Source organism: Pelodiscus sinensis, chromosome 1 (genome assembly GCF_052426305.1).
Source record: "Pelodiscus sinensis isolate ZL-2025 chromosome 1, ASM5242630v1, whole genome shotgun sequence".
NCBI classification, from domain to species: Eukaryota; Metazoa; Chordata; order Testudines; family Trionychidae; genus Pelodiscus; species Pelodiscus sinensis.
This window is the reverse complement of record NC_143052.1, coordinates 88648372-88676084: the sequence shown is the minus strand read 5'-3', so window position 1 is coordinate 88676084 and position 27713 is coordinate 88648372. Positions and strand designations below refer to the sequence as shown.

At 44.3% G+C, this 27713-nt stretch overlaps 1 protein-coding gene and 1 pseudogene across 4 annotated transcripts in view; one reads left to right on the top strand and one right to left on the bottom strand.

Moving 5' to 3' along the window:
• The window catches only part of GRIN2B (glutamate ionotropic receptor NMDA type subunit 2B), a 348935-nt gene that overhangs the window by 216311 nt on the left and 104911 nt on the right, over positions 1-27713 (top strand). The window lies entirely within an intron of this gene.
• LOC149525600 (uncharacterized) lies at positions 216-8050 on the bottom strand (annotated as a pseudogene).

Sequence of the window (27713 nt, the reverse complement as noted above, 5' to 3'; positions counted from 1 at the left end):
ACAGTACTTTTGGATGAGGAAAGCCACTTTCATGGGTCTGTGTGATTAGCTTTCCCTAGCACTGTGATGCAAAGACATAAGAATAAGAGCTGCCCTTCTGTTGGAGTAGCACGTATCGATTGCACTGTGGAAGCTGGTTATTCCAGACTACTACTGATCAGTTGCTAACCAGTTTGGAGTAGGAAAGTGAACCATTGGATTCAGGTTGAGGGAAGGATGCAGGGCCATTAATTGCATCCTGCTGGGAAAGACCATGACTCTGGGCAACATGCATGAAATTGTCTGTGGTTTTGCACAAATGGGCTTGCCTAACTGAAGATGGGTGATAGATGGCACGTGAATTCCAATTCTGGCATCTGACCGTCTAGCCACCAAATACATTAATCAGAAGTGATATTTCTCCTGGTTCTACAGGCACTTCTGGATTACCATTGAGATTTCATGGACGTTAATGCAGGTTGGTCCAGAAAGGTGCAGACTGGTCCAGAAAGGTGCATGAAGCTGCAAGCAGGGACTTTCTTCCTGGACCAGAAGATCATTGTTGGTGAAGAAGAAATGCCCACTATGATCCTAGAAGTCCCTGCCTATCTGTTAATGCTGTGGCTTATTAAGCCATACATGGGGAATCTTGACAGCAGCAAGAAGCAGTTTAACAACAGGCTGAGCAGGTGCAGAATGACTGTTGTGTGTGTGCTTCCGGACAGTTAAAAAACCTGCTAATGCTGCTTATATGGGAGGCTGGACTTGGATGATGACAATATTCCTACGGTTATAGCTATATGCTGTACCCACCATAGTATTTGTGAAGGGAAGGGTGGAATCTTCACTTAGGACTGGACTGTTAAGACTCAATGCCCGGGGACTGAATTTGAACAGCCAGAGAACAAGACTGTTACAGGTGTGCATCATGGAGCCATAAGGATTAGGAAAGCCTTGAGACAGCAATTTAAAGCTGAAAGCCACTAATGTTTGCTGCAGTGCTCAGGAGTTGAATGCTTCTAATTCTAGTAGGTGATTGGGACTGCTGTGGCTGATGCACTGTGATGGTTTAATAAAATTGCCTGTTGCTTTCTGGGGCTATGTTTGCTTTCAGATAATAGAACACAGATTGCATTCTTACCAAACAACCACTGGCTGGGAGACGCACACAAAAAATACATCAGCACAACACAGTGGGAAGTAGGGGAAGGGGGAGTCCCAGAAGGAAGTAGGGTCCCGGGCCAGTTAAAGATTTGTGTACATCTAGGTGTCATATGAAACCTTGCTCTGTGGAGCAGAGTGTAGTGGGTACTGTACTTCAGCAGAGATGTACTGCAGAGGGACGTGTGTTGAGTGCAGTGGGCGCTGAGAGTCCTCAGGGCTGCACTGTGATGGGACGGGAGTGGAATGAAGTGGTACTGATGACAGCCAGGATGTTTATAAGAATGTATTTGCAGTGATGGGGAGCGGCTAGGAAAGAGTTTTGCGACAGCAGCTGCAGGGGAAGGCAGGAGCAAAGCTGATCAGTTTGTAGTCCTATCAATGCCTGGAGCATATCTGTTTGGCACTCCATAATGTTTGAGTTGCTCTATGGCTTCTCTTTTGGTCCCTCTTCTTACTGTCCCACCACTCCTTCAATTTTATTTATTTATTTATTTATTGCGCTGCAAAGTACAGCAGAACTTCTCGCAGAAAGTCCTCCCTACTTTTCTATGGCCTCTTTCTAATCCAACACAGCCATTCAGCTGTTGATAACAATGAGGGAGGCTGGGCTCCCAAGATCAGAACTGTGAAGCCAAAATGCAATGTTTTACAGAAGCAACACATAGAGCACTGAATCAGTGTTTTAAAATACAACCATTATTCACAGACCTATCATGAATCAGATGAACCTAGGCAAGCTCAGAGGAGCTGCAAGACCCATAAAATAGTGAGTATCCACAGGGCCAGGGGAAGTCAGTGTTCCAGGACAGTATTTTGCAGTGGATACATTGCTCTTGGGTCAGCCAGCACTGTAATGGGGCATTGCAATCATTACAGTCCCCACATTTTCCACAAGCAGTGTTTGTAATGGAATCTGTCTCACTACTGAGGGTGACCAGGGAATCAAGAGAGGCTCTTCTCCAACACTCTGGCTTCCACCACTTCTGTGGAGATCTCGGAGTCAAATTCCCATGAGACGAGGGATTCCCTCAACATCCTGCTCCACTGCTCTGCCTAAGCATGTGGTGTTACTCTCATAACACAGACACGGGGCAGCCTTCTGCAAATCCCTCCCCACAAGCTCAGTGCACAGAAATAAGTTGGCTTTATGCAATCCTCCTGCCCCCAGCAACTAGCTTCAGTGACTCCCAAAATTGAAGCCACTTACCAGTGGCCTCCTTTGCTGTTTCCGCATCACCACACTCTGAACATCAAATTGTCCTCAGCCTCTGAGTCTCCTCCTTCCCGCACCAGATTGCTTTTCACCATTTCCTCCTGACTTGGTCCACTCTCAACTGGCCCCTGAGCTGTGGAAGTGTCCACAGGGGTCTTCAGAATGGAGGCAGAATCACCACTGAGTATTGTGTCCAGTTCTTTGTAAAACTGACAGCTTGTGAGCACAGCCCTTGAGCAATGGTTTGCCTCCCATGCCTTGTGGTAGGTTTACCACAGCTCTTTCATTTCGACCCTGCACTGCAGTGTGTCTGCATCATGGCCCCTTTCCATCATGAAGCATGTTATCTGTCTGTTGGTAACATAATTCCTGTGATGGCATTCAGCTGGGACTGGACAGTCTCCTCTCTTCAAATGCTGATGAAGTCCAGCATCTCACCATTGTTCCAAGCAGAGAATCACGTGGTATGTGGAGCATCCATGCTCACCTGGAAAGATATGCATGCATTGCTGAGCAAACAGGAAGGGTACTTTCAAAATTCCCTTGGAATTTGAAGAATGGGGTTGGTGGTTGGTCATCTGAAGGCAGGGCAGTAGAGTTCACACCAATGGCCAGGGAAGTCATAACAAACATTATGGGACATCTCTGGTAGACCATGGTATCTACACTGGCACCGTGGCATTGTAGCCCCTTTGCAGAAAGCTGAACATCTCTCATCAAGATAGTTTTTTTTTACAGTACTGCAACTGTGCAGTTTCTGCACACTACATGGCTTGCCAGCGTTTACTCCTTGAGAGTTCCAGCTCAGAAAGCTGTTTCACTAGGCAGAAACTTGCCTGTGTAACATATGGTGACAGAGTTGCAGTGATCAGCCAATTCTAAGTGCCTTTCAGGGTGGACCCAGGAGGCAATGCTTTGGGATCTCTGGTTTCAGTTTGGTGTCTCTGGCCAAAATGTAACAGAGCCATTCACCAATCCTTAGTATTTTTATGTTTCTTGATGGCCTGTCCTATTTTGATGTTTCCTCTGGACAGGCAAGAGAAACATTCTTCCTATCTGAGTTCACAAATTTAGAGCAAACACTTGCAAAGTTAGTAAGCAAAACGGAAACGTTTCTTTATAGCACTGAACATAGACATTACAGATAAGATTAATGCCTGCAGCAATTTACAAACAGGGTCTAAACACTGAATACATTTTTATGAGACTAATATCTCTTTTGAGCAACACTAATACATAAGTGAAAGGATCTGGTTTCCAGCTATGAGTTTGTTAATTCTTAGCTAATGCAAGTAGCCTCGGCAAGAGCTGGCACCTGCCCTGCCAGAATCACACCTATCTACTCTTTTATGGTGATGAAGCATTGGATTGCCATTGCCAATCATCCTTGTTTTGCTAATTTCTGTGTGCTCATGGGTATTTATGATTCAGTGTCCCTGAGGAGATCTGGCAGATGTATTTGTTTTATACTTTCTTAGCTATGGTGATTGATTCTCCTCTGACTCAAATCAATATTTACATTGGTGTAACTTCACTAAAAGTAGATGAATTACTCTGGGTTTAAACAGGTATAGCTGTGATCAGAATTTGGTCCTATAAACATTTATCTTTTTGCAGAGTATCTTTCGTGGACCTTATTCTAAGAGAGGGTAATTCACTCAATCCCTTTTTTCTTATCAGACTGTAGACTTGCATCACAGAATACACATTTTATAGGTATTTCACACACCTGAAGATCCCATAGAACCATGATCTGTTTTAAATATGGTGCCTTTACTGATTACAATACAAGAACTAGGGATCAGCCAATGAACTTAATAGGCAAGAAGTTGAAAACAAACAAAGGGAAGTATTTCTTCACATAGCACACAAGGAACCCATGGAACTCTTTGCCAGAGAATGTTGTGAAAGCCAATACTATAACAGTTCAAAAAAAGAACTAGTTAAGTTAATGGAGAATAGACGCATCAATTACTATAAGCCAGGATGGCAGAGATGCAAAACCATGCTTGGAAGTGACCCAAGATTCAACTCATGCTTTAAAATCATCACACAAATTAAAGTTGGCTACTCAAGTCTATGCTACATGAAGTACTACATCTGCATTCTTCTTGGTTTCTTGTAATTTTGCACAACTGTAGCTGTGACTAGGAATAGCAAGAGATGAATTCCTACTTCTTTCATCTCAGGAAACATAGCACAGAGATGGGGATTGAATCACTAGTGGTGATGAAGAAGTTGAAGTCAAATTTTCATTTGTTCATCATATGATATCCCTCTCTATGTTCAGTTCTGATCACATAGCAGCCCCGTTGCTGATAGTGCCTCTCTCTGCCTGACTCTTGGTGTTTTATAAGACAGGCATCTGTAAAAGCAACATAGAGACTGAGTAGAAGCCTGAAGTTGCTATTGTAGATTTGCAAGAATCACTTCTGTGTATATTTTGAGTGTCTTAAACAATTCTTCTCCTCTTCACTTAATGAGTAAATGTAAGTGTCTTAATTAGTCAACTTCTGAACTGAAGTCTTTGATTCTTCCAGTATGCTTTCAATGGATCTCTCTCTGATCTATCCAAGTATAGCTTCTATTGCTGGACAAAGATCTGCTAGTGTTGTAGCAGAAGCCTGGGTGACATTGTTTAATGAGCCAGATGGTTTCAAAAGTAGCTTCACAAGAGAGAATGGCAATAGTCCTCTCTGAACTTAGTAACAAAAGTAATCCACCAGTCTCACTACTTAGATCTGTCCCAGCTCAGTAGATACTTTCCAAAGCCAGTAATTAATAGTTGCACTAATTTTAAGACAACAACCCAGGATTATTCATGAGAAAGCCAACAGGTTTTCCCAGTTTGAACTCATTTGAACTCATTCGTCCCAGTGTAACTTCTATTTTCCCCCAAGATATTCTGTCCTTTTGGATTCTTGCTATAAAACAGTATACATGGTTATGACATCTTAAAGTCTTTAAAAGTCTGCAGTTCATAGAATCATAGAACACTAGAACTGGAAGGGACCTCAAGAGGTCCCCTGCTCTCATGGCAGTACCATCTAGATTTCTATCTAACCTGCTCTTAAATATCTCCAGAGATGGAGATTCCACAACCTACCTAGGCAACTTATTCCAGTGTTTAACCATCCTCACAGTTAGGAAGTTTTTCCTAATGTCCAACCTAAACCTCTCTTGCTGCAGTTTAATCCTATTGCTTCTTGTCCTATCCTCAGAGGCTAAGGAGAACAATTTTTCTCCCTCCTCATGACACCCTTTTAGAAACCTGAAAATGGGAAGTAGGACAAATTACAAAGGATGAATAGAAACAAACAATACAGATAGGCAGGGGCAAGATTAGAAAGACAAAGGCACAAAACGAGCTCAAACTAGCTACAGACATAAAAGGAATCAAGAAGACTTTCTATAAATATATTAGAAGCAAGAGGAAGACCAAGGATAGGGTAGGCCCATTGCTCAGTGAGGAGGGAGAAACAGTAACAGGAAACTTGGAAATGGCAGAGGTGCTTAATGACTTCTTTGTTTCGGTATTCACTAAGAAGTCTCATGATGAAGGAATGCCTAACATAGTGAATGCTAGTGGGAATGGGATAGGTTTAGAAAATAAAATAAAAAAAGAACAAGTTAGAATAGTTAGATGTCTGTAAGTCACCAGGGCCTGATGAAATGCATCCTAGAATACTCAATGAGCTGATAGAGGAGGTATCTGAGCCTTTAGCTATCATCTTTCCCGCAAGACTGGAAAAGGGCAAATGTAGTGCCCATTTATAAAAAGGGAAATAGGAACAACCCAGGAAACTACAGACCAGTCAGTTTAACTTCTGTGCCAGGAAAGATAATGGAGCAAGTAATTAAGGAATTCATCTGCAAACACCTGGAAGATAATAAGGTGATAGGTAACAGCCAGCATAGATTTATAAAAAACAAATCATGTCTGTCAAGGCTGTTTCCCACTCTGGCATGCTGAATACAGGAGTTGAGGACCCGCAAGAGCACTCCAAAACCTTGCCTTGACAGGCTCTGGTACAAAAACTTCCCCCTACAAAATCCTAATACCCAGATTTTGGGGGACTTGCTGCCACCACCCAAGTAATTTAAGGAAAAAAAATTAGGGAAGGGATCACTTGGGAAAACCCCTCCCTAAGGTAGAATTCTCCCCTCTGCCCCAACGTATGTTTTACTTGGAGTTGGGAAAAACAGAGGGAATCCAGAGAACAATGGACTCTGCCCTTGTAACTAGGAACTGAGTCTTAAGGACACAATAATCAACCAATACCGGTTAATTAGAAAAAAAAAACCAAACTTTTATTATCAAAATAAACCTACAGTTGCTAGCATAGTAAATTGGCTAGATGGAAGGAGCCACCATTTGATATAGATACTCAGGGAAAGTCCCTGGGCTTCGAGTGATGTCCCCGTGGGTGCTCCACTGTATGTAGCAGGTTGCCTGGAGCTGCAGATCAGAGCCTTGCAAAGTAGTTTCCTCCGTTGAGCTGCGCATGCACAGGAGACGTCTTACGCTGCTCTTGCCCGAGCGTGTAGCTCGCTCGGCTCAACCCCTCCCTTTCAGTTCTTTTCTAACCGACCTCATCAGTGGACGGAGCTTCAACATCTCCCCTCAGCCTATTACCTCATACGGTGCTTCATAGTTTACAGTTAGATAGTTACTTTTAATAGTTTTACAATAGTTAGCTTAGTAGTTTCCTTCGTTTATTTTACAAAAAAAAAAAGTAGTTTTTCCCCTTAGGGGATTTAAACATGGCTCTGCAGCTCAGGGGCAGGATGAACCGCACTTCTACCGGCTCTTCCCAGTCCTTGAAAACAAAGAAATAGGATAAAGTAAAATACAAAAGGGACATAAAGAAATATCACAGACAACTCAATATGTCAAGCGCCTCGGGCTTCAAAAAATGTGAGGAGTGCAGAGAGCCAATGCCATTATCAAATGGCCACTCACTATGCATACAGTGCTTAGGGGAAACCCACATACCACAGAAATGTAAACATTGTTCTTCCCTCATGGTGAGAGCTAGGAAAGATAAGAGAGCTCCGCCTCAGGATGATACTATTTGATAAGGCTGTGCAGCCTGCTGAGGCACAAACTGCCTCCTGACCACGGGAAGACTCGCCACAAAAGGTAGCAGCCTTCCCGCTCTATGGGAAAACTTTTAAAAAGAGAGTCTCTCCATCCCGCTCTTTTCCACTCTCACCCTTCCCAAGAATGAGCAGGGGGGAGAGACAGGGCACCTTGGGGATCTCCGCCACCAAAACAACTGACAAAGCCTCAGTGCTTACGCCGGGACTGGTGCGCACTTCCTCGGTGCTGAGAGAAGCCCAAGAGCACTCCGTGCAGGCAGCACTGCATGAGAAGCCGGTACCAAAACAAGCTACGGTGCGGCAAGGAAAGTCAGCTAGCTTAGTTAAAGTGGCACTGATTCTGACAGTGCCAGATGTCCCACACCTGTGCCGACGGGGCACACTGACCGGCAACTGAGGTGGGAGCAGCAGAGGTGCCACAATTGTTGCCTGATAAGTCCAGTAGGCACCCGCACTCTTGCCCTCCTTCTGCAGTTCTATCACCTGAAATGTCCTCAGCTCATGGCTCTCCTCAAATAATTCAAGCTCCAGAACGATCTCACCATGGTCCTGAGGATGACCAGATGACTGCATTCTCCTCGCGACATGCATCATCGACAGGGTCACGCTCGCACCACTAGAAATTTGGACCACATCAAAGCCCCTGGTACCCACATTGGATTTACCCCCCCCCCCCCCCGTACCTTATCCACCTCAGTGGGCCCCTTGGGAATATTGGGACCCCCACAGACATGGGTCTCAATTCACTCCACACCGGCAAGAAGAGGCTGGCCTCCAACCCCATCCCTTCCTCCTACGGAAGACTCTGAGAAGGAGGACGCACAAGTGCTTGACACAGACTTGGACTCTCATACACTCAATGCGTTCCCAACAGACAGTTCTCCATCATTGCCAGATGTTGTGGTCATACCATCTGATATGTGCCCAACAGACGACATTAAGCAATTTCAAGATCTTTTCAAGAGAGTGGCAGCAAACCAACAAGTCTCTCTTCAAGAGGTACAGGAATAACAACACCGTCTATTAAAAAATCTGCACCCTATATTACATGGGAAGATTTCCTTACCTATAGATGAGGCAATTATTGAAATATCAGATGAGTTATGGAAAACACCTGCATCCACCAGCAAGCGGGCAGACAGAAAATTCTTTGTTCCCTGAAGGACACGGAATTTCTGTTCACACATTCCCAAGCAAACTTCTTGGTGGTGGAATCAGCCCAACAGAGATCCAAACTAGCACAGTCTAGGTCAGGCAACCAAGACAAAGAGCACAAGAAATTAGATCTCTTCGGCAGAAAGGTCTGTTCCTTCCTTCTATGCTGCAATTCAGAATTGCCAATTACTCCACTCTTTTGGCGAACCATGATTTTGATAATTATTCAAAATTGGGGGATCTTATATAACATCTCCCTGAGTCAGAGACCTGTCCTAAAGGCAATAGTCCATGAGGGTCACACGATCGCCCGCACTGACCTACAAATAGCACTGGATGTTGCTGATACCGCGGCTAGGGCGACTACAGCGGCTAGGGCATCCTGGTTACAGGCCTCTGATGTTCCCCGGGAATTTCAGTCCAAAGTTAAGAGGACCTACCATTTGACAAACTAAAGTTATTCATGGCCAAAACAGATGAGGTCTTGCATAGTAGTAAAGATTTGAGCTCCGAACTCTGGGCATGTACATTTCACCATATAGATGTAAACAATTCACCCCCTATAACTCCTATAACTGCAACCGATATGGACAATATAATTGACCACCACAGAGGCCTTACAAAGACACCAGGCCAAGACAACGGCCACAGACAAGATGCCCCAACCAGGGCTGCCTCGCCACCAACCAAACCACGAAGTAGCACATTTGGGGGTGTGGTCGAGGGTCTGCAAAATCTCCCTCATGATCTAATGCCAGTGCAATCTGGCCATCTCTTTACCCACCATTTGCGTCCTTTTTTAATGCAATAGGATTCTATAACATCAGACCGGTGGATGTTGGAAATAATTCGCGTAGGATACATGATCCCCTTTACCTCCATCCCCCCCCACAACCCTCTACCCTGTCACTCTTCAGGGACCCGTCTCACAAGGCCCTACTAAAACAAGAGGTCTATTGTCTCCTGATGATTGGGGCTATAGAGAGAATTTCATGGAAAGGGGTTCTACTCAAACTATTTCTTGACAGGAAAAAATGGGGTTGGATGCTGATCCTCGACCTCTGGAAATTGAACACATTTCTAAAGAAATACCAATTCAAGATGGTCACGCTAAATACAATTATTCCAGAATTAGATCAAGCAGACTGGTTTGCAGCCTTCAACTGGCAAGATGTTTACTTTCATGTCACCATCCATTCAGCACACAGGCATCACTTCAATCTCAGACCAGACCATTTTCAATACAGAGTCCTATTTTTTGGCCTTTCATTGGCTCCCCGACTATTTTCAAAGGTACTGGAAGTCATCGCAGCGTTCGTCAGATAACAACATGTCATCATCTTTCCAAATCTTGACGACTGCCTGATAAAAGGAGTGTCATGTGAGGAAACCACCTCCATGATAAACGCAACCAGAGCCCTCCTCAGTTGTCTAGGGCTTCTTATCAACTAACAGAAATCAACGCTGTGTCCAGTTCAAGACATAGAATTTATAAGTGCCCACCTACACTCCATCTCGGCCCAGGCATACTTACCTCAGCGATGCTTTATAGCTATCCAAGACCTCATAAACATGATATCTACGACCCATTCTACCACTATACTCACCTGTCTCTGAGTGATGGGGCACATGGCTGCAACGACATACATGGTCCATCATGCCTGTCTGCACTTCCGCTGCTTTCAATTATGGCTAGCAACAGTGTACATTTCATCTCGACACTCTCAAAACAAGAGAGTTACTGTACTTCCAGATGTTCTCACCTCTCTACGATGGTGGACGTTAGCGGACAGTCTCCTGGTGGGGGTCCCGTTCCACCAACCTGAGCCAACGGTACAACTTACCCAGACGCGTTGCTCCTAGGCTGGGGAGCCCACATGAACAACCAATTAGTCCAAGGCAAATGGTCCCTGCATGAGACACCATTGCACATCAACCTCCTGGAACTGATGAAATGCATGCACACGTTTTGCGCCCGAACTTGTCAACCATACAGTTCGAATCCTTACAGACAAATCTGCATGATGGTTTATATAAACTGGCAGGGTGGTGCCTGCTTCCATTCTCTACGTGCAGAAGCCATCCACCTATGGAATTGGTGCATCCACAACCAGATTACACTTACCTATCTGGGGCCAGCCACACCACAGCGTACTCCTTGAACCGCAACTTCTCCACAGACTACGAATGGGAACTACATGTAGAGCTCACCAACTCAATATTCTACAAATGGGGGAGGCCATCAATAGACCTCTTCGCTTCTCTCCAAAATACAAAATGCCCCCAATTCTGCTCCCGAGCGGGACTCGGAAAATACTCCCTAGGAGATGCATTTCTGATCAAATGGACAGCGCCCCTGCATTATGCTTTTCTGCCCATATTGCTTATCCCCAGAGTTCTACACAAAATCTGCACAGACAGTGCACATGTTATTCTCATAGCCCCATCATACTCGCGCCAGACCTGGTACCCGTACCTATACAAGCTAGCAGTTCAACCTCCTTATCCACTGCCATGCCAATGAAACCTTCTCTCCCAGAACCACGGGAAGATGTTGCATCCCCAAACCAATACTCTCCACCTCCAGGCGTGGCTACTCTACGGTCACAGAATTAGAAGAACGATGCTCCCAAGGGGTGAAAGATGTTCTCCTTCACAGCAGGAGACCGTCTGCACAAAAAAATTTACTTACAGAAGTGGGCCTGATTCTCTTGGTGGTGCCAGGGGGCCAAGGTAGAACCACGGAGGTCCCCAGTGAACATCGTCCTAGATTACATCTTAAACCTTAAGACGTTGGGGCTTTCACTCTCATCCTAAGGGTTCACCTTTCCGCAATAATAGCCTTCACACCCCTGTGGATGGTTTCTCTGTATTTCAACATCCTATCACCAAAAGGTTCCTTAAAGGCCTCCACAACATATTCCCACCTCACAGGACCCCACCTCCTTTATGGGACTTGAATCTTGTTTTGGATTATTTGACAAGGCGCCCCTTTGAACAGTTGGCCACTGTTGCACTACCCTTCCTCATTATGAAGGTCTGTTTTCTACTAGCTGTTACTTCAGTAAGGAGAGTTGGAACTTAGGGCCCTTATGGCTGAACTCTTATACACAGTTTTTACAAAAGACAGAGTCACACTGAGACTTCAACCAACATTCTTACCAAAAATCTGTATGCCATTCCACATGAATGAACGCATTGTGATACCTACCTTTTTCCCAAAGCCACATGCCTCACCGCAAGATGCTACCCTATATACTCTTGATATCCGAAGAGCATTGGCATTCTTTCTGGACAGAACACGAGCATTACGGAAATCTCAAAGACTTTTTATTTCCATCACAGAATGTTCAATAGGCACACCCATTTCAAGGTGGATAGCCACATGCATAGTTAAGTGTCATACCATGGCCAACAGGCCATTATAACATCCACCAAGAACACATTCTATTCGGGCTTCCATGGCCTTCTTGAAGAACGTACCATTAATAGACATTTATCAAGCTGCAACATGGTCATCAGCAGGGCTCAACAAACCGCTGAATCTACTCACCCATGGCAAGAAGATTTCAGCTGGTCGCTCCGTGCACCCCATTCACTGGCGCTTTGCGCATGTGCAGTGACGGTCTGGCACATGAGTGGTGCGGGGCTGGCGAGTAGCTCTTGCTGGGGTTTGTCAAGCCCTGGTCATCAGACCACACTTTCACTAAACATTATGCCATACTATCTCAACTCGCTTCTGATTCAGTGGTGGCTACCGCAGTTTTGTCCACCACTGCCAGACAGTGACTCCAGCTCCCTTCATCCATATTGGATACTTCTATATAGTCACCTACGGGGACATCACTTGAAGAAGAAAAGGGAGTTACTTCATACAGTAACGACTGTTCTTTGAGATGTGTATCCCCGTGGGTGCTACATGATCTTCCCTTCTTCCCCTCTGCTCAGAGTCTCATCACTCAGGTGTAGACGAGGAACTGAAAGGGAAGGGGTGAGCCACGTGAGCTAGACGCTTGGGCGGGAGCAGTATGAGATGTCTCCTGTGCATGCGCGGCTCAGTGGGGGAAACTGCTTTGAAAGGCTCCTATCTGTGACTCCAGGTGACCCGTTACATACAGTGGAGCACCCACGGAGACTCACATTTCAAAGAACAGTTGTTACTGCACAAAGTGAGTAGCTCCTTGTGGCGGGGAGCCCAACCCTGCACAGTTCAACCCTGGGGTCGAGCCTTTACACTTGCAGGCCCTGAGGCCTAGTCCATGCTCTGGGAGGATTGGGTAGGAGGGCCTGGGCCCTCCCTTTCCACCGGGCTCCAACCCAGGGCCCTGTCAGTGGTGGGTGGTTCCCACCACTGGCTTGGCAGGGAGTTCTCCCCGAAACGTGCCAAGCCTATCGGGGCTTTTCCTGCCCCCTGCCTTGGGTTGCTTCCTACCCCAGGCCTCTGGCCAACGGAGATCCCACCTGCAGGTGCTGAGTTGGCGGCGGCAATGACGTCAGGCTCGATGTCTGGGGCGGCTTCAACGAGGGCATCAACAGCAGCTGTGCGGGCTGCCCACCGTGGTCAGCATTGCAGTCACGCTTGGCCCAGGGACTGTAGTGGCGGAGGCAGCAGGCCCGGCGGCTCTCGCTCCGGTGGCTTGTCCGGTGGCTCTTGCTCTGGTGGCGGGTCCGGCTGGGGCTTCGGAGGTTTGGCAGGAGTTCCTCTCTCCCCAGGGCCAGCCCCAAAGGAACTGTCTTTCTGGCCTTTATACCTGGCCCACAATTAGAGCATGCGCAGCACTGCTGGGGGGGCGGGGCCTGCCTACCCCAGCAGGCCAGTTTGCTCCTCCCTTGGCCAGTGCGGGGCTGGACCGCCCCGTCACACTCCCTTTTACAAAAGAGAAAATAAGAACAGTTGGCAAGCTCAAACATTATTTCCAAATCCCCGAACAAGGGAAACAATAAGCCCTGACGGACTATCTAAGGGTATGTTCCACGAGGCGTACAGATAGTTCGGAATGGCTTGCTAGTCCGAACTATCTAGCCCGTGCCGCGTGTAGCCGCGCGGCATGGGGTTCGAACAAGCCGGCATTTAAAAATGGCGCTGGCCGGCTTATGCAAATAAAGCCTGGGAAATTCAAATCCCGGGCTTCATTTGCACGTTCGGTATGCATACATTACCCCGCTAGTTCGCACTAGCAGGGTAGTGTAGACATACCCCAACGTTCATTTTTTCCTACTTACACATTTTGAGAAGTCCATTCTTGGAGAGAGAAGCATCTCCCTCACTAGCTGGGAGAAACTGCTCTGAATCACAAACAAAGAAAAGAGAGAAAAACTCCTCTTCTCCAGTTTGAAATTTCTACTTTCATTGTTATTGGCTGACCACCCGTTACCTTGGCTAGGAGGCATTAGTTAACCCTTTAGTCACCAGGGGGTTGTTATGACAACGTCAAACCAATCTGATAGCTTTCTTTGATAGAATAACAAGTCTTGTGGATAAGAGAGAAGCAGTGGACATGGTATACCTAGACTTTAGTAAGGCATTTGATATGGTCTCACATGATCTTCTTATCAATAAACTAGCCAAATACAACTTACATGGGGCTAGTATAATGTCTCTGCATAACTGGCTGGATAACCATTCTCAGAGTTCATTCTAGTGCTAGTTGGAGTAGATGGCCTCTATGGTGCATATAAGTGAGATTAGGATACACTTTTTTCTGAGGAAAACTTATACTCCGCTATGTCTTCCAGAGAAGTTTGCAACTCCATCAAATGCACAACAGCCATCTCTTTGGGGTTTAATTTACAAGCATTTAACTCTTCTAAAATGTGGTTTGTCACAGATGCAGCTGATGCATCACCAGTGCATTTACTGGCCTATCACTGACATGAAGATAATATATGCAACAACTTAATACTTGATGCCCATTTAAACTGGTATGCTCACCAGTTATGTATGCACATGTTTTTAATGCAGTGAAAGAGTTCTTCACTTTTTTTCAATGGCTGAGTCTTTCACTGTTGCACTATATTCTTTTAACCAGTCATTTGAATTTCTTGCAAAAAGATAGTGGTCATTTGGCAGTGTCCAACTTCAGGATTAACAAGTGACAATGCATTTAACATTGGCCTCTAGTTTATAATGGTATAGAAAGTTGGATGTGATGGCCATGTTTGTTCTTATAAACTGTGTGCATCTCCAGCATTTCTAACAGCCCTATTAAATATTTCTAAAATTGATTTTGATGGTGACTGGCTTATAAGGCTTTCGGTATATTGGTACAGTCCAGAGGCATCATGTTTTTTTTCAGCCTTTTCATGTAGGTTGTTAGCATCGGCTTTGCTTGATTGGCCTGGCAAACCAAGCTCCTCCACTTTTACTATATAAATCTATGATACGCCCACATGTTATACTGCATGCAGTTCTGATGTGTCAGAAAACATATATTAGAGTTGGAAAAGGTAAAGAAAAGGCCAACTAAAATGATTAGAGGTATGGAACAACTTCTTTATGAGGAGAGATTAATAAGACTGGTAATTTTCAGGTTGAAAAAGAGATGACTAAGAGAGGATATGATAGAGGTCTCCAAAATCTTGACTGATGTGGAGAAAGTGCATAAGAAGGTGTTATTTATCCTTCACATAAAACAAGAATTAGCTGTCACCCAATGAAATTAATAGCAGGTTTAAAACAAATGAAAGAAAGAACTTCTTCACAAAACGTATAGAACTTTTTGCCATGGGACGTTGTGATCACCAAAGCTATAGCAGGGTTTAAAAAGAGGTAGATAAGTTCATGGAGGATAGGTCCATCAATGGCTATTAGCAGGATGAACAGGGATATAACACCCACTTGTACTGGGTGTTCCCAGCCTCTGTTCACCGGAAGCTGGGAGTGGAGGACAGGGGATGTATCACTTGAAATTACCCTGTTTTGTTCATTCCCTTTGAAGCACTTGGCATTGGTCACTGTTAGAAAACAGGATACTGGGGTAGATGGACTGTTGGTCTGATACTGTACGGCCATTCTTATGCAAAAAGTAGTTATAATAGTGGCCTAATTCTTACGCAGAGCCCACACCACCAAGCAGAACATCTGTCCCCACATTCTCTCTTTCTTTCCCCTGTCTTCCCTGCTGCAATCTGCCATCCAAACCCCTTGCTTCGTGAGCGCAGTTCAGCTGAGTGAGACCAGTGTTTAATTTGTAAAGGAATTTAATTTGTAAATGAAAGAGGTGTTGGGGCTCAAGCAAGTTTATTACTTTCATAAGTGATGTGGTAGAGGTCCCAGGGCGATGAATTATCAAGCTTAGGGGTGCTGGGGCTCAGACTTGGCAAAAATTAAAAGCACTGAGGGGGATCACCTCAATCAGAACAGGCCAAGTTCAGTCCTTCTGCACTTTGCTCATACAATAAGGATACCAATATATCATTGCCCCCTCATTCAATACTAAAGTGATTTGTAACCCAGCAACAGCCAAAACTGATCACTTGGCCAACACAGCGCTATCTCCTGGATATCTAGAAAGAGTAGGTGTGTTCATATAAATGCATTATGGTCCTGAAGCCTTCCCCCCATCCCGCCCCGCTCGTCACTAGCTGTCATAGAACAGCTCACTCAGAACTTGCTTGCAAATCATACTTTGAAATTATTAGGTTGGCCAAGATTGCAAAAACAAATGTGCTGCCATTATCAGAAAAAACAACTGTGTGAAGAAGCTAGTCTCGGTTCACTTTTCAAATCCATTATGCCTTCATATACAAGTATTTTATCATATACTGACTATACTATTAAAGTGTGTATTAATGTTTCAATTTTCATTCAAAGGTCTAACCAATGACTAAACTGGCAACATTAAATATCAGTAGTTGACCACTGGGGAGGTGTTGGGGAAATTTTTGTGTCTGTAGGGAAATCCCTGGAGGACACAATCTGGAATTCTTTTCATAACCACTGCAGTGTGTGGGTATACCTGGGTCTACCTGTTTGTTCTTTCCTTTGCCTGGTACAGAATTCACTTCTATTTTGGAGCATATTTTTTATGATTCAAGAGCTTTTAGAAAAATATTATGGCTCTTCTTCGTAAGGCTCTACTTCCTGATCACACGAGGGAATTCTTATATTGAAACAATGATCACTTTCTTGGAGGACTTTGCCTTTATTGCAAGTCAGATATTGGGAAATCCAAAGATCTTCATTATCAAGAGTCCTCACTTAAAATGTCCATTGTAATTTAGTAGCCTGCTTGACTCTTTGTCAGGCTGACGTGACCAAACCAGAATTGTGCTAGATGGCCTAGTCAAATGGTACTGTCGAGACTAAAAATAAGCCTTTACTTGTCCTCAATAACCTTTTACATATTCTGATAAGAAGCCCAACTCTCTCACCACTTACATATTTCAAATTGTGGGATGTCACTGTTATCTGTTGCTAATTTGTAAACAAAACAATTTGAACACACAATTGTCTGAATGTTTGCCTTTAGATCGTTTGATAGAAGGTGAGTCAGTGACCAATTTCATTATTGTAGGGTCACCACTCTTCTTAAAATTGATGGGGACAGTCGTAATTTTACTGGTCTTTACTTGGGCCTCTATGTTCTCTGGCTCCCATCTTTATTCTAGATATCAATATGTGCTGATAACATTGAACCTCCGTGGCACTCACAAGTGATGGAGTTGCATCACTGTGAGGGTGTCTTTGCAAACCACCAAAAACTTCTTGACATCACAAACCAATATCCAAAGCCACAGCACATCACAATCTCTTCACCCTACATGTAAGAACAATGTAAACAGATGACTGCTTACTATAGCTAGAGTTAACACATGTCAAAACTCACGTTCTCTCCTTGTCCCCAAAGCTACAGATGTGTTTGAAATCATTAAAGGGGCCAGAAATTAATCCAAAACCAAATTCCCTTCAAACTGAAAACAGCCACATTGGAGCAGGCTGTTTCCCCCACTTGATTTTAATTTTCTAATGACATTTGCTAGGCAGAATATGCAAAAGACAGTAGGGAAAAACAAGGGAACTTTGGCTGCTTTAATATTTGAAGTTCATTAAAGACAGGGTTGGGGGAAAACAATCAACAAACTGAGCCTGGAGAGACTGAAAATGCTGGCTTAGCTTTCACTTAAGAAGACTCACAGAGAAAGAAAGTGTTCCCACACCCTGAGGACGTGTTTTCATCTGTTCTACTGTTTTTTCTTGAGACAGGATTTCATGTCAGCGTTTTGGTTGGCCTGTGAAATCTTCTGCTTTTTCAGTTTTTACATCTGCTGAGTTTTATTAACTGGAGGTGGTTGTTTCCTCCTTTGGATTTGAGGAAGGGCTATGTTGTTGCCCTCACATGCATATTTAATGGGTCCTGAGTTTGTGTTCCTCCTCATTTTTTAACAGTCTGGATTTGGTGCCCAGGGTTTGCCTTCTCATATGTTTGGCTTTCAGATGCATTAAAAATAAGTTTCCCTTATCGTGGCTTGGGTTGATTTAAATAGTTTTTGCAAAAGATGATCTATGTTTGTGTGACGTAATGGGGGTACTTGCTGTGCTGTGGTGACCTCTGCTGTCTGGAGCAAGACCCAGCAGGAAAAACCTTATTATGCAAAGGTGACTCCATACCGGTTGAACCAGCCAACCCCCCATGGGGAGAAACAAAGGGAGGTGGAATGCTGCCCTGGCTGGGGGCAGGGCTTGGAGAGGGGGAGTTAGTTCCTGGCTGGAAAGCAGGGGAGAAGGAACTGGGGAGGGGGCTGGGATTCCCCTATCTCAAGGGGGGCACTGAGGCCTCTTAGCCCCCAGTTCCTGTAACTAGATTACATCTGTGCTGTGCTGTATCGTGGAGAAGCAATAAACCACCTGTATTCTACTGGCTGGTGAAGTCTGTTCGTGCCATTCCGGGGCTGCAGGAGACTGGGGAACCCCAACGCACCGTCACAGTTTGTCACCACATTGCTGACTTTGTTTCTCTGCACTAGGACTACATCTGTCACACTGTCTGGTAGTTCCATGATGGGTTTTCACACATCCACCCTGTTTGTGGTGGCAGTGACTGTTCTTTTATGTTCTGTTATGAAACACAGTTTTCTTTCGGTGTCTCTCGCTGGACAGTCATTTTTACCAGATTGGGACTGCATTTCTCTCTGTGGTTGTCAGTGTATTGGGAACTTTTGTCATCTTCTCTGGAGTTTCTTGGCATGATTTTTGTCAATGCTTACATCATGTTTGTCACCTTACCCAACTTTCTCAGGGTGGGGTTCACAGAGTTAAAACTCATTGCCACCATAGCTCCTATGGGTTTGAGTTACTTTTCTTGCTTGTGAACCATCATGCACTTGGTGTCATCAGTCTGTGCATGCAATATGTTCAGTGCTGTTTGTTTTTTCTGCCTGAATTGTATTTTCCCTGAGTAAGTATTTTTTTTGTTCAGCCCGACTTTGGTAACTTTAGACCCTGGTGCTCACTCTTTCATTGCTGTAGAGTTCTGTTAGAATGTCTGTAGCTGCTCTTTGGACTTGTTTTTGTTTGAAGGTGTCAGATGCTGATTGACCTGTTTCTCTCTCAACTATGCTAGGGGACTGTGTTCTCTTTTGCTTAGTCAGGAGTTTATCTGGCCTACTTAATTTTCTTCTGGTAGGTTGATTGTATTCTGCAGTGTCTCTTGACACACCAAATCTGGCCTATTGTTTGACAGGCTTTTTCTTGTTCTTATTTAGCTGTCGTCTTGGTCTGCATTTTGTGTGACAGTTTCTGGTGCTTGTTTCTTTTGGGTTTATTTCCTCATGACTCTAGATGATAATGACTTACATTTCTGTTGTGCCTTTCATCCAGAAGGATCCTAAGTGCTTTATAAAATTTACATATGGACATCATTTCACTGTTACTAATATTCAACCACTTTTGGGGTAGAGTATGCTGGCTGTTTAATGATGCAAAGCAGTACGACACAACAGTGCAGGACAAGAAAGAAAGAAGAATACAGGATCCGTTTGACTGAGAGAGGGGAATTTTAAGTAGACCACATGGATTTAGCCAAATTGCACTTTTCCTCACGTGTATCTCTTAACACCCTGGCTTGTGGGGAAAGTGACATGGGTTTATTTAAGGACCAAGAGTGAAGTCAAGAGTTGGACTATACTTCTCATCCAAAAGATAATAGCTGCAGCATCAGAACATCCTTTTGCACCATTCCAGGACATTGCTTCAGTAATGATGCTGACAGAGGGAAGATTGCCACCTATTGAATCCCCAACACTACTTCCTGCAGTAGCTAAGGTTTGCTTGAAGATTTCCCATCCAAGTGACAACCAGAACAAAGCTGCTTAGCTGGTAAGAGCTGACAAGACTGTTGAACACAATGGTGCAAACTGAAAGCCAAGGAGTGGATTCAGTTCTCCTGTTGCCCACTGTCTGATATATTCTACTATTGAGTTACCTTTATTCTCTGTGCCCTGAGCCAGAGCGCTGGTGCTTTACTGAGTCAGATCTCTTTCTAAGACTGGCCTGGTCACTTCCTCCAGGCTGAAGCTTTATTTTCTTTGTTGAAGTGGGAAATATTTACTTTCCTGCTTAGATGTGTGCTCATTTTCACTAAGCCTGGGCCTCTTTGTAACAACGTATTTAATTATGTTTGCTGTGTAAAGACTGCTGGGATTATAGCAATGTCTAAAGTCTGTAGCCCCTTTGCCTAGAATTGAGGTTAATCTATGGCCTGCTGCTTTCCTTGTGACTGATTCAGTAGCTAGACTGGTCTTTATCTGACTAACTATGCACTTACACATAACCTGTTCCTCTTCTTATGGGTGTAGTGACACTGGAGACAAAGGCATCATCAGAGATGACTGAACTGGCCTGTTGTCCTGTGCTGGGGGTATGTGTGTACCCTTGTTTGAACTGTTGACCTATCTCTTGCCTCTTCTGCTGTTTTGGCTTTGGAATACAGGCAGTCCCCGAGTTACACGGATCCGACTTATGTCGGATCCGCAGTTACGAACGGGGCCCGTCTCCCTGGTCTCCAGCAGACCAGGGAGAGGAAGCAAAGCTGCGGAGCACGCGGGCAGTGGACAGCCCAGACGTGTCTGGGCTGTCCGCTGCCCATGTGTTCCGCAGCTTTGCTCCCCGTCCCCCTGGTCTGCAGACCAGGGGGACGGGGAGCAAAGCAGAGCAAAGCCACGGAGCCCGAGGGCAGCAGGACAACCACGGTGCGTCTGGGCTGTCCCGCTGCCCCCGTGCTCCGCGGCTTTGCTCCGGACGCCTGTGGTACAGCAGCTGGGGCGCTGCCGGTTGGTCCCGTAGCGCCGCTCTGGGCGCTACTGGACCAACCCGGCAGCACCCCAGCTGCTCTGCCCCAGGTGTCCTGATTCAGCCACTGCTGGTCAGTTTCAGCAGCGGCTGAATCAGGACGCCTGGGGCAGAGCAGCTTGGGTGCTGCTGGGTTGGTCCAGTAGCGCTGAGGAGCGGCGGCGCTACTGGACCAGCCCAGCAGCACCCCAGCTGCTCTGCCCCAGGCGTCCCCAAGTCAGCCGCTGCTGAAACTGACCAGTGGCTGACTACAGGAAGCCCCTGCCCCGGGCTTCCTGGAATCAGCCGCTGATCAGTTTCAGCAGCGGCTGAATCTGGACGCCAGTTCCGACTTACATGTAGATTCAACTTAAGAACAAACCTACAGTCCCTATCTTGTACGTAACCCGGGGACTGCCTGTATAGAGAGAGAGAGAGAGAGTGTGTGTGTGTGTGTGTGTGTGAGAGAGAGAGAGAGAGAGAGAGAGAGAGAGAGAGAGAGAGAATTTTCCTGGCATAGGGATCTGATCATTGTTCAGGCACTTTGCTCCATCTTGTGAATAGTGAGGAAAGTTTAAAAAAGCACAATAATGAAAACTTCATGAAGGACCATCTCCATTTAGAAGGATCATCTCAAATAGCATTTTCAAATAATCCTGAAAGTTTTCAGTGCAATTTTATTTGAACACTAGCTAAAACCAGTGTTTTACTGGACCCGAGACTGGTTGACAAAGCCACTGTATATAAAAATATTGTTGAATAGGGACTAAGGAGAATATGATAATTGTCTGCAAGTTTTGTAAGCAGCAAAGGAGAGACCTTTCTTAGGATGGCCCAACTGAGTATAATGAAGAATAATGGGATGGGATGAAATTAGTGCAGAAGTAAATTTAGACTGAATATCAGGAAACATTTCCTAATAATGAGCTCTGATAGGCCATGAAATAGATTGCCAGGGAAAGTAGTGAAAGCCCCATCATTTGAACAGTTTAAAAAGTGACTTGACAAACACAGTTGGGTAGAGGGGGAGAGAGAGGGGGAGATGGCTTGGTCAAGACCTGATCAAAGTGATGTAACTTTTTTATTTTCAGTGTGTACATTCTGTTATTTTGTCATTTGATAAATCCCTGAGAGTGAGCACTCAGGGCTTGCCCACTCTTGAAAGTTAATTCAGATTAAGGAAGGGTGTGAATTTAAAGCACAATTGCTGTTTTTGAATAACTCCATGTGCAGACAACCCTAGTGGAATAATAATGCCCTCCCAACCAGTCCACCTCTCCTGCTCCTCAACAGAGTCTGTGTTTGAAAGTTCTCTCACTCTCTATTTGAACTTGGGTTCTGATGTGCGTCATCTTAGAGCGAGATGAGAGGAAAGTTTATCTGAATGCTGAAGAGCACAGCCAGCCTCAAATCCAGCTACTTAGGCTTGGTTTACGCTAATGGAATTTTCCAGTAACTGTCCCTTCCGCCACCACCTACCCTATTAAAAAATGTAAGAAAAGCAGTTCATTAAGATGCATTCTTCGCACACGGCTCACACAGTCAACATCTGGATTAAAAACAAAGTATCTTAAATATCTGGAAGGATTTGAAATTGCTTCACTATCAAAAATAACTTCTGGGTAATCTTGGGTATATAACACTGCAGTTTAATTTTGTACAGTGTGTTTCTTACAGACTGTACCCTCAAATTCTTCAGGGAGCTAAATAATATAGTTAGAGGGCAAATAATAAATGAGAGGTGTAGGTAAGGCAGAGAAAACATGTTTTTGTTGAGAGATAAAATGAAATGGTATGTGGATGGGGAGCAGAGCTACAATAAACCTGCTTCAGATAGCAGGAGCTGCAAAGAAGAGGGCTCTTGCACTAGACTGGACAAGATTTGTAAAGAGAGAGGGAAAGATGGCATGAAGCGGAGAAAGATGAGTCCTGAGTGGTGGACTGGAGTAAATCCACAGAGAGGTCTAAAAGAAAGGGGCCAGTTCTGAAGAGAGCTTATTGAAGGTGTCAACCCTGTTTGGAACAGCATTTAAAAACAATTGAGGTGCTAGAGTAGAGGTTAAAAATAACATAAGAAACACCATAATCAGGGACACTTTATTGTTTAGAATGAATCTTCATTTGCAGCTTAAAGTGGCTGTGCTCCTGGCAGCTAACCCTTCCTGCAACAATCAGCCCTGAGGCTATGTCTAAACTACATCCCTCTTTCGAAAGAGGGATGTAAATTAGACAGAAAGAAATTGCAAATGAAGCCTGGATTTGAATTGCCCATGCTTTATTTGCATAATGATTGCTGCATGTTCTTTCGAAAACGGGTATTTTGAAAGTGAAACCGCCATCTAGATGCAGTTCTTTCGGGGGAAAAAACCTTTTTTCGAAAGATCCTGTATTCCTCCAAAAATGCTAAATATGAGTCAGCAGTGTGACACTGTTGCAAAAAAAGCAAACATCATTCTGGGATGCATTATCAGGAGTGTTATAAGCAAGACATGAGAAATAATTCTTCCGCTCTACTCTGCATTGATTAGACCGCAACAGGAGTGTTGTGTCCAATTCTGAGTGCCAGATTTCAGGAAAGATGTGGAGAAATTGGAGAAGGTCAAGAGAAGAGCAACAAAAATGATTAAAGGCCTAGAAAACATGACCTATAAGGGGAAATTGAAAGAATTGTATTTGTTTAGTTTGAAAAAGAAGACTGATAGAGGATATAACAACTTTCAAGGACCCAAAATTTTATTATAAGGAGGCAAGAGAAAATTATTCTTCTGAACCTTTGAGGATAAGACAAGAAGCAATGGGCCTAAATTGCAGGAAGGGAGGTTTAGGTTGGACATTAGGAAAAACTTCCTAACCGTCACAGTGGTTAAACACTGGAATAAATTGCATAGGGAGGTTATGGAATCTCTCTCTGGAGATATTTAAAAGCAGGTTAAACACACACCTTTCAGGGATGATCTAAATGGTGCTTGGGCCTGACATGAGCACAAGGGACTAGACTTGATGACCTTTTGAGGTCTCTTCCATTTCTAGTATTCTATGATTCTATAACTATTGGAGCTTAATACCAGTATAGTTCTTCTAGTAAATAGTCCCACCTTTGGTTGTGTCTACACAGTGTCAATTGTGTAGCTTATTTTGAAATAATTGGGAACGTCTACGCAGCACTTATTTTGAAATAGAGCACTCTTCCTCTGACTTCCCTTATTCCTCGTAAAATGAGGATTACAGGAGTTGGAGTAAGAAGTCTTCCAGCTGGACAGTATTTCAACATTATTTTGAAATAACTGCCTGCAGTGTAGATGTGGACTAAGTTATTTCAAAATAACGCTAGTTATTTTGAAATAATGTTGCTGTGTAGACGTACCCTTTGTCTGGAAAGGAGCACATACAGAGGACAATAAAATATTCTCATTATAAAAGTATGCTTGGAAAATGCATTGGGCGAGGGGGGAGAGGGGGAAGCACCTCACTATTACATTCACAAAGGTTAGTCTCAGAGAGCTTATCTGGAGTCTTGTTATTGGCGACACATATCTATTGATATACTGAAAAGTAGATCATCATCTCATGTTAGGAAAAAAGGGACGGGTACATGTCAGAGAGCATCTGTTGGAAAGTGGCTAGTCAAATATTTTCTATTGAAACACTTGCATGCAAAGTGCTGAACACTAACTTTTGTAGTTCTTGAAATCATTCAAATATTTTGCAGGCAAAAAATAAATACATAAAATAACCAGCTGTACTTAATGGTATGCTTATGGGTATTTCTGTATATTTGAGAAAAGGAAGAAACTTGATTGACTCAGCAGATTCTGGTATTAACAAAGCAAGCTAACTTTCCTCAAAGGAAATTACCATCTTGGTGTGGTGGGAAGATTCTATAATGCCAAATATCTAGCTGGGCAGGCACTGATAGATGTACTGGAGAGACTAACTGAGCCTTCGAGAAGACAGAAATTGGTGCAGGTGGTGTCTGAGGTATATGTCTTGGATGAAACTGTGGCTGCAATCTCTTTACCCAAAGAGGGTAACCAAAGGGATAGTGAGGGTCATGGTGAGTACTGGGACAGCTGAATGATCTGAAAAGTACTAGAAATGGCTGTAGAAGTGTATAATGATAAATACCTATATAGTATCATCTCTTTGCATGATATTTTACATAAATTAGAGCAAAATAATATATGGTGCATAAGAGCATACCGAGAACCACAATGGATCAGACCAAAGGTCCATGTAGCCCAGCATCTTATCTTGTGAAAGTGGCCACTTCAAGGTGCCTCAGAGGGAATGAACAGAACAAGTGACCATGAAGAGATCATCCCCTGACACCCATTCCCAGCTTCTGTCAATCAGAGGGTAGGGCCACCATCCCTGCCCATCCTGGCTAACAGCCATTGATGGACACATCCTCCATGAATTTACCTAGTTCTTTTTTGAACCCTGTTATAGTTTTGGCCCCCACAACATCCTCTGGAAAAGTGTTCCCCGGGTTTACTGTGTGTTGTGTGAAAAAAGTACTTCCTTTTGTTTGCTGCTGCCTGTTAATTTCATTTAGTGACCCCTAATTCTTGTGTTATAAGGAGTAAATAATGCTTCCTGATTTACTTTCTCTACGCCTGTCATGATTTCATAGACCTCTATCATATTCCCCTTTAGTCATCTCTTTTCCAAGCTGAAAAGTGCCAGTCTTATTTATCTCTCCTCATATGTCAGCTGTTACATACCCCTATTCATTTTTGTGCCCTTTTCTGAATTTTTTCCAATTCCAATATATCGTTTTTGAGAGAGGGTGGCCAGAACTCCACACATTAAAGATATTACAGTATAAAGTCTGTGCTAGTAGCACATGTTGGGGATAGTGCAGAGCCATCCCTTGCAGGAGGAGCATCCAAACGCATGCGGCTGCCAGAAAACAGGAACGTCTCTTGGGACTCCTAGATATGCTGAAGCTGCGAAACTGCTACCGTGTTTCCTTGTTGGGTAAAGCTTACTCTGCTCTGCACGCTTGGCCAGTATGGAGCTGTGGTCTCACTCTTTGCCACTCTCATTGTGATCGATCTACAGGGTTTAGTTACAGCGTAGTTCTTATGCCCCATGGAGTGCAGGGGTTGCAATTCTTATTTTGCCCTTAATGTGAACTGTGCATGGTGGAGAACTCTGTCTTTTTCCACCATTTTAAGACCAGGCACAATGTGGTCCTAAGTCAAATAAACCTAGAACATGAAGTTAGACAAAGGAAGGATGGGGGTTAAAACAAAATATAATGACAGTGGTGCAGAAAATTGATTAGGTGCTTCCATGATTGTGTCACCCACACACCTAGTGTGGTTACTATGCAGTGGCACTTAGACCACAGCAACAGCTAATATCATGGGTGTGTCTAGACTACATGGCTCCGTCGACGGAGCCATGTAGATGAGTTTACTGGACATAGGAAAATGAAGTGGTGATTTAAATAATCGCCGCTTCATTTACATCAAAATGGCCGCCGCACTGTGCCAATCAGCTGTTTGACGGCACAGTGTGGTAGTCTGGAAGCTCCGCGGTCGACAAGGGAAGCCCTTGTCGACTGCTCCGTTATGCCTCGTGAAATGAGGTTTAGACATACCCTAGAGACCTCTACAGCATGGGCTGGGCGCCAGCTGGCTTTTAGCTCAGAGGGTAGAGGCTCCTATGTTTAGCTCCAAAGGTCCTAAGTTCAAATCCGCCTGGTGGTGGTTACAATTGCAGATGTGTGTTGGGAGAATCAGGGCTAAAAAGACATGATCCTCTCGGCCTGGATTTTTGGCCATTGTCATTTAGCATATTTCTGAGATGCTTTGGCAGTAGTGAGCTGAAAATTGCAATTTGGACTTCTATCCTTAGGTAATAGAACATTGAGAAATGGAGGCTCTCATCATTAGAAATGTAGTGTGCTACTCTGTGAAGGTAAGGCAGTTAGCCTCTCACAAATATGTGACTGTTAGGCCTGTAACTCAGTGAACCAAAGAGAAAGGGAGCTTCGCACTTCTAGTTGATTGGCTCACTGACTACTTTTTGTGGAATACTTAGCTCTTCAGAGATTCTGGTTTGTCAGGGAAACTAGCCTAAGTTTCACCTTCTGATGTGTGATGATGATATCTGATGATTCTCTCCTTTCTCACAACCCCTCTATTACTTTGCTTCTGCCTGCCATGTTGGAGTTTCCACACTGGCTCACTCATGAACAATTATCAGATGCATACATATGAAATGGAAATCCCATGTCCTATATGGTCTATCTCACACTGCAGACATGGTTATGGCCTGGCACTGATTCTTGCTTTCCGTTTGCCCTCTTGTAGAACAAATTTTAATGAACAGACACTGAGAATAGCCAGAAAAATGCTTTGACAGGAGCCTGGTGTGATGCTGGGCCTGCCTCTCTGATGTGCGGCATTTGCTTCCCAAGGGATACAAGCTGAGATGAGGTAGGAGGAGGACAGGCTAAACTCTTTACATAATGTATTATGAGAGAGACAAAGATTAACACTGTTTTGTCTCTAGTCAGAGTAGGCAGTAGGAGTGTTTGTGTTTATGCTGGGCAGGGTAGAAATGTCAGAGAACCTGTAAAGTATGTGTCTGAGTTTGGCTGGTTCTGTGTGTATTATTTTACAGCAACCATAGACTTTCTAGGTAGCTTCATAGAAAACACATTAAAGACCCTATAGAATTACACCGGCATGTCAAAGTTGCCCTGATGGCTCAGATCTGTCTAGTGAGTCCATCCTGTCTCTGATGCTAGTCCAATTCCTATCTCTGATGCTCCAAAGAAAGGTGCAAGAAACCTTGCCAGCTTATCTCCAAGGAATG